The following is a 7,580-nucleotide window of genomic DNA, read 5'->3' as shown; positions in this document are numbered from 1 at the left end:
CCACTGAAAGCCAATGTAGATGGGAGGAGGCCATCAGTCCCTAGCTAAGTGGCAAATCCAAGTGGCAGGTGGAGGCTGGCTTGGCCCCTTTGATCCCCCTGCCTCAGCCTCCTCAGTGCTAGGGTTGCAAGTGTGTGCCACCAAACCTAACATGTGGCTGGTTTTTATTTATTATTCAGTGTGTGTGTGTGTGTGTGTGTGTGTGTGTGTGGGTGGGTGGGTGGGTGGGTGAATGATGTATGTGTATGTATATGGTATGTGTGGTTCTGTGCACTCCACCCAGCATGTGTCGAGGTCAGAGGAAACTTTCAGGAGTGATTCTCTCCGCTGTGCGGGTCCTGGAACTGAACTCAGGCTGCCAGCTTTACCCACTGCACCATCCTGCTAACCCAACACTGGGTTTCTGTAACTGTCCACGCTTGCACTTTCCCAGGGCAAGCCCTCTGCTGAACTCTGGCCAATTCCGTGAAGACAGGGGTGCAGTGAATAGCCCAGCATTATCCTACCCTGTGAGGGCCTTCCTTGGCCTGGAGCCCATCCAGCTCTTTCAGTCACAGGGCCACCAGCCGTGGATGCTGGGAGAGAGAAAGCCACAAAGACCGGTCCCTCTCTTTGGGTAGACAGAGGGTATAAGAGATCCACTGCATTCAGATCAAGGCCTGAGCCCATTCGTTCCAACACCTAGAAGCCCCTTTGTAGGGTCGAGGGGCAGGCTCAGGACAATGATGTTCCTCAGCCAGCAGCGTGGCCACCACGAACAAGAGAAGGCCTCTTCCTTCCTTCCTTCCTTCCTTCCTTCCTTCCTTCCTTCCTTCCTTCCTTCCTTCCTCCCTCCATCTCTTCATTCATCCCAGGACCTGAAGCAGTTCTCACATGTCACACACCTGATGGACGTGGAAGACAGATGTGAACAAGGCTGCCTGCTGTGCTGACGTTGGTGCTGATGTATCCCCGAGCAAGAATGGCAGGACTTGGAGAGGAAGAAAGCCAGGCAAGGGGAGGCTGGGTTAGCCTTGTTCCATCTGCCCTGATGTCCTGTGTGATTCACACAACACCCAAGAGATCTGGCATTGTCATCTCCTGCACTGAGCTGGACCCTTCTGCAGGCAGACCCGGCTGGGCCCACCATTTCTTCACCAGGGACCCTTCCTGCACTGCTGCCACTGTAACAGGCTGGCCCAGAGGTGTCACTGAGCGGGCAAAGTGCATGCCACTAGCACTGGGACAAACGCCTGCCCCACCGGCACCTCGCTATCCACGCAGACATCGCTGAGTTGCTTCACTATTTCCAGGTGAAAGGTCTGCTTTAGCCAGGTGTCTGGCTCATTAATCTCAGCACTTGGGAGCTGAGGCAGGGATTGCTATGAATTCAAGACTAGCCTGGGATGCATAGGAAACCTTGTCTCAAAAATTGAACCAAACAAAGATGAAGAACTAGTCAGAGGCCCAGAGAAATGGCACTGCTTGCCCAGTGTCACACAGCCAGGATATGGTAGAGTTGACTTTGAACCCAAGTCTATCTGGGCTTTTTTTCCCCCAGCCCACCCTCCCCCAGGCTGCAAGATGGGGAAGGAGGGCAGCAGGGAACAGGGCCCTCCAGCCCTCCTTGAGACGAAGCAGGTCCCAGGGGTCAGTACCCTGGCCGCTCCATAAATAAGCATGTCCCTGGGCCCTGGTGGCGGTGGCTCTGTGTGTAATACAAACAGCTCTAATCCCCTGTCAGTTAGCCTGGATATCAGAGGAGACAAGCTTCCGAGAGCGGGGAGGCCTAATTGAATGGAATTGAAAAGGCAGAATGGGGGGTGGGGCCTGGGAGGAGGGACAGGAGCACGCAGTGGCCAGGAGCAGCTGGCTGGGGCTCCGAGGCTGGCAGGGCCTCATTCCAGCCCCCAGAGGCAGGGAAGGGAGCCAGGCTGGGGGGCAGTGTTGATGGGGCTGGTGGGGGGCCCCAGCAAGGGTGCTTTACCCCTCAGACCTCCCCCTTTATCTGCTGGCTCTGCCGTTTTCTCTCTCTCCTGCACTGACCCTTTTTCTGCTCTCTCTGTTATCTCAAATAATGTCACTGCCTCTTTAGTATCTACTCATCAGAGCAGAAAGAAGCCAATACTGACACTGATAAAAAAAAAAAATACCATCTGTGCCTCCCGGGGACAGAGCGAGCTCAGTTCGGACCACTGGCGCCCTGCCGCCCAGCCTGCCATTCCACCTCACCAGGGTAATCAGATTCCACAGGGCGGGTGGTCCTCCCACCCGGGGCTCAGCAGTCCTCCCCAGGGCTGCTCTCCCAAGGAGGACTCACCAAGGGGGACTTTTCAGCTCACAGAAAGCTTGGCCTGGCCTTTTCTTTTTTCTTTTTAATTGGTTTTCATTCCTTCCTAGTAGAATTAAAAAACTGAATTGTGCTGTAGCAGCCTGTTTTTTGGAATCTCTTTTTCAGACTAGATAGAAGAGCCAGGGATGGTGTTGGAGGTCCATAATCTCAGCATGTGGGAGGTAGAAGGGAACAGGAAGAAGAGGAGTTCAAGGTCATCCTCAACTACATGGTGAGCCAGAGGCCATCCTGGGCCGTGTGAGACCCTGTCTCCAAAATAAATATATATAAATAAAATAAATAATAAATAAAACTAAGTGGAGGACCAGGGCTGGAGCTGACAAGTCTTTATAAGGCGCGTGGAGAAGCCAAGTTCAACACCGGGACCTGGCCTGACAGAAAGGCATGGAGGGCAGCCCCACCCCTACTCCAGGGTACCAGCTGGGGCCAAGGTCAGGCAGTGCCCGTTGTCCCTTCCCCAGTTAGGTTGGAGATGTGGGGTGTGAGGTATCTGAGCAGACTTCTCAGGCTGATGATAGAAGCCATGGAAATCAAGGCCAGGCCACAGGGCTGGGACTAGAGACCAAACCCTCAGAAGCAGCAGGGAAATGGGGCCCAGAGAGGGCAAGGCACCTTCCTGGGCCACACAGCAGGACAGAAAGCAGCTCCCTGAGTAGTGCTTTTCAACTTTGTGAGACAGGTGGGAAGTCCTGAACTATGTCTCACATGCCTCCAGTCCAAAAGGCCACATGACTCTTGCATCTGGGAGCTGCTTTCCACCCTAGGGGCTGACTCTGGTGAGCTCAGAGGGCCGCGATGATAGGGTTTCCGTAGCTTCTGCCCTTTCTCCAGGCCTTAGGTCTGCCCGAGCTCCGTGTCCTCAATCCTCTTGGAAGCCTGGGCTAACATCTAAGCTTATCGCAAGCACGCTGTGTCCAGGAGGGGGTCATTCCCCAGCTCCGAGCCTGCCTCGATGTCCCCATCCACAGTGTGGATCTTTGTGGCTGTGTTGGGGGATGGTCTTGACGGACTCTGCTCTCTAAGGCAGATGGCTGGAGATAACAACCCGGAGGAACGGGTGTGAGGGCCACTTGATGGCTGCCAAGGACAGGCCAGCCCAGGTGCTGGAGGCCCCCACCCTGCAGGGTCATAGGGGGTGTGGAACAGATGTGTTGTCTTGGCAACAGATGGCAGGTGCACGGGTCCAGGAAGCCTCTTCCTCCAAGGTCACGTCCTCCAACTCCCAGAGCCCTGGCAATCTGGCATGCGGGCACCACGGCTGAGGCCCAGTGTCCAGCTCAGCACAGCCAACCCCGCCTTGCTTGTCGGCTGCCCAGAAGAGCAGAAAGGACGGCTCTTTCCACCTCTCTCGCCCAGCCTTACCTGTTAGAAGGTAAGCTGGGGGGGAGGGCTCCGGCTTCAGCAGTGCTATTATGAGGTTTGAAGCCTGGGTTTGCTGCTCTGGGCACAGGTGACCTTTTTGAGCCTCAGTTTCCCCTGTAAGAACAATAGCAGCTCCACTTCCTGGATGCTTAGACTGCATGTGATGTGGGCAGAGGTGCCTGAGGCTCCCACAAGGAGGTGGCCTGACTAGTCCTTCAACTGGGAGATGGGGAGGATGAACTGGGCATGAAACGAAGACAAAGCCCTGAGTGCGGAATTCACAGAACATCCGGCGGTGGACGGGTAGAGAAGACACGAGGTCCTGCCATACTGAGCAGACATACTGTCTATGGATAGGAAGACTGAGGCCCAGAGAGGGCAAGATACCTGTTTCCAGTCTCACAGCAAGCTGTCTCTCCTTGCCTTGCCTACATCCTGGTCACTCTGTCTCTCTCTCAATGTCTCATCCACCAGCTGAGGATAAAGGCAGCCAGCTGCTCCCCAAGGGCAAGACAACTCATGTCTTTGGGGCTTGGCCCCATCACTGCACACAGTAGGGATGCTCACGACTCAGGGGTAGAACCTGCCAGCCTTGGCCATTATGGGGAGGCAGTATCTTTCTCTCTGGGTAGAGGAGGAAGCTCTGGGGATCTTGGGAGGCCTGGAGGGTACCCTGGGGTTCCCTGCCTCAGCCTACACATCATGAAAGAGTCTTTGAATGATGCCTTCCTAGTCATGGAAACCTCACAGTGAGAGGGCATGGGGGGGGGCACGGCCCAAAACAGGCTCACTTGGCAGATGTCCCATCCCTTCAGTGCATGAGTTTACCCTATTAACTGATGCACTCAGGCCTCCCTGTCCCTCCCTTATGCAATGAGGGAGCAGGGGAGGGGGTGGGAGGAGAGGAAGCCTGTGACCCCTTTGCAGGGCCCCAAGAGGACCCAGCCACTGGAGGCAGGTCTATTCCCCTGTATCTGCAATCTCATTCATCACATAGGTCTATGGTGAGGAAAAAAATAAATGAGACAGAAAACTCAGGTTTTACTAGATGTCTCAGGGCCTCCAGGCCCCAAGCCCCTCAAGAGTTTCAGGCAGCCTGGCGAGGGCCCAGCATAGCTGTGTCTCATCCAGAAACAGGCTCTGGTCAGCACCAAGCAGGCTGGCAGGGCTCAGATCCAAACCAGTCACCCAGCCTGTCTGAGGGCACACCTGTCCAGCTGCCTCTCTGTAAAATGGAAGGATCATTCTGCCATTACCCAAGATGTCCATTACCCAGAAGCTTAATGGCCAAGGGTGTGTGTCAGCAAATCCCATCGGTTGGTCAATGTAGTCAGTCTTATTTCTGATCTTCTCCCTGCCTAGTGAGATCCTGTACACCTTCCGCAATACGGCTAGAAATCCCACACTGCATTGCTGTGGACTTCAGACAGGGGCCTGTAACTCTGTAAGCTGTACCACAGGGACCATCACCAACCAAGATGTTGAGCACACTGCCTGGCATTTTGCATGAGGGAAAACAGACACGGAACAGGGAGCTAGAGAGGATTCCCCGCACCAAGCTAGGCAGGGTGAGCAGGAGTGAGGAGGCTGAGATGGTCTTGTGCAGAGCATCCCAGCTATGGAAAAGTAATGGCAGAAGACAGCATGAGGCAGCTCACTGTGCGACCTTCAGCGAGTCTCTTACCCTCTCTGGGCGTGGTTTCCTCATCCTCTAAGCCAATGCTTGGGGACTGTGATGACCAGCAAACACACATCCCTTGAGTGACAACTGCGCGTTTGTGCATTTGTTGGAAAAGACACACTGAACCTGTGGGCTCCTTCCGCCCATGTCAGGCTTCCCTTGTAGGTGGGGTAACCGCTCTAGGTTTACTGCAGAGAGAATGCGCATGTCCTCCGACAGCTCCATTTCTCTGCTCTCTGTCAGCCAGGGGGCTCTTAGGGAAGCAACAATGACTGAGAGGAAAGGGGCTGAGCTGGGCCTTGCATGACAAGTCGGATTGCCCAGGGTTTGGAAGGAAAGGGTGGGCGATTGCCCAGGCAGATCTGACATCACAAAGGCATGTGTTTACCTCCAGCTCTGCCCCTTCTCTGCCTCAAGAGCCCTTTCTCTTCCTATGGCCTCAGTTTACCTAGGATGGGGACAGTCCTATCTCACAAAGACAAAGCATATCAAGTAAGTGGCCTGCACTGGACACATAGCAGGTACTCTGTGATGGTTCACAGTGTTGGGGGCTCCTGAAGCCCGGGCACGACACAGAGACGGGACACCCTGTGATGAGAACGGTGGGCACACAAAGCTGTGTGGGTGGAAGTGTGCGTGGAGAGCATCCTGCCATGAATTAAGAGATTGAGCGATGTATAAGGCAGACGTGGGGCACTCAACATGGTTCTAACACTTGGGAGCAAATTGGGGAAAATGTGCTGGTGGCCTGGCAACCAGAGATTGATACATGTTGGCACAGAACGGTGACTACACACCAAACCAGCAGGCAGTCACACTGTGTGGTTTGAGGTGATAATTTGGTTTTCTTTCTCATGCTCATCACAGAGAATTCAAATGACTGAAGACTTTTTGAGAGAGGGAGGGAGAAAAACAGGGGAGAGGGGAAGAGAAGGAGGGAGGGAGAGGGGAAGAGAAGGAGGGAGGGAGAGGGAGGGAGAAGGACAGAGAGGGAAAGAGAATCTCATTACATAGTCCTGGCTGGTCTGGAACTTCCTATGTAGACCAGGCTGGCCTCAGACTCAGAGAGATCTGCCTGCCTCTGCCTCCTGAGTGCTGGGATTAAATTGAGCATTCTCAGACTCACTGTTATGTGAAAAATGTGAAAACATTGCTGGCTCCGGCTGCAGAAGTGGCTCTCCCCTCCTCATAGCAAGACGGCAGGTGTGGTTGAGAGGCCCGTCCAGAATGAGCCGGGAGCCAGGCAGCCAGGCAAGGAGCGACTGCAGGCTGCTAGATGTGAACTGAGGTGCCCACATGGACAAAACCAGAGGGCAGGGCCCAGCACGTGGAGGCTGGCAGACCAGCCAGAGCCTGCGTCACGTGCCGGCCAGTGGCACCAGAAGCATGAAGGTTGACTGAGAAAGAACATCACCCGTGGTGTCTGAAGCCTGCTTCCCCACGGGAGACCCTGCTGTACACAGGAGGGCAGGCACAGGGCGCCAGGCTGTGCCAGCTCTGCGCAGAGAAGCAAGGAGGGCTGAAGCTGGGTGGCACTAACAGTTTTTCCACAATGAACAGAGAGAAGGGTGTCTCCAACTGGCAAGGCTGGGGTTTTAGCCAGCACTGAACGCCGCTGAGGTTTCTGGGAAACACCTTACCATCCTGCGGCACACGACTGCACCGAACATTTAGTGAACGCTCACCGTGTAGCCGGCACAGCGCCAAGCACTTGCGCGTGCTCTCTCACCCAGTCGTCACACTACCTCTGTAAAGGCAATTCCGTTCACCTCACTAAGAGAAAGCCTCCAAAGGCCACTTGGCCCAAGGCCACATGGCCAGAGGGTAGCAGAGCTGAAATGGAGTCTGCCAGAGTTGAGCTCAGTCACCAGGGTGGTATGCCAGAGGTGACCTTGTGGTCCTTTGGTTTTGTGACCTCAGGAGCTTTAAAAGCTACCAGTGGCTGGCAAGATGGCTCCGTTGGTTAAGACAGCGGCTCACAAGTTGGCTCATCTGGCAAAGGCACTTACTGCCAAGCCTGATGACTTTAGTTCAATCCACAGAACTCTTATGATGGAAGAGAACAGACTCATAGAAGCTGTCTTTTGCTGTAGTGCACACGCACACACACACTCGCAGCGTGCACACACACACATAAATGCAAAAAAAGGGATGAAAAGATAAAACTTGAGCTCCACCCAGACCAGCAAGGCAGAAGGTCCAAAG

This window comes from Mesocricetus auratus, unplaced genomic scaffold (assembly GCF_017639785.1).
Source record: "Mesocricetus auratus isolate SY011 unplaced genomic scaffold, BCM_Maur_2.0 Super-Scaffold_100025, whole genome shotgun sequence".
NCBI classification, from domain to species: Eukaryota; Metazoa; Chordata; class Mammalia; order Rodentia; family Cricetidae; genus Mesocricetus; species Mesocricetus auratus.
The sequence above is the reverse complement of the archived record's forward strand: the minus strand, read 5'-3'. Positions refer to the sequence as shown.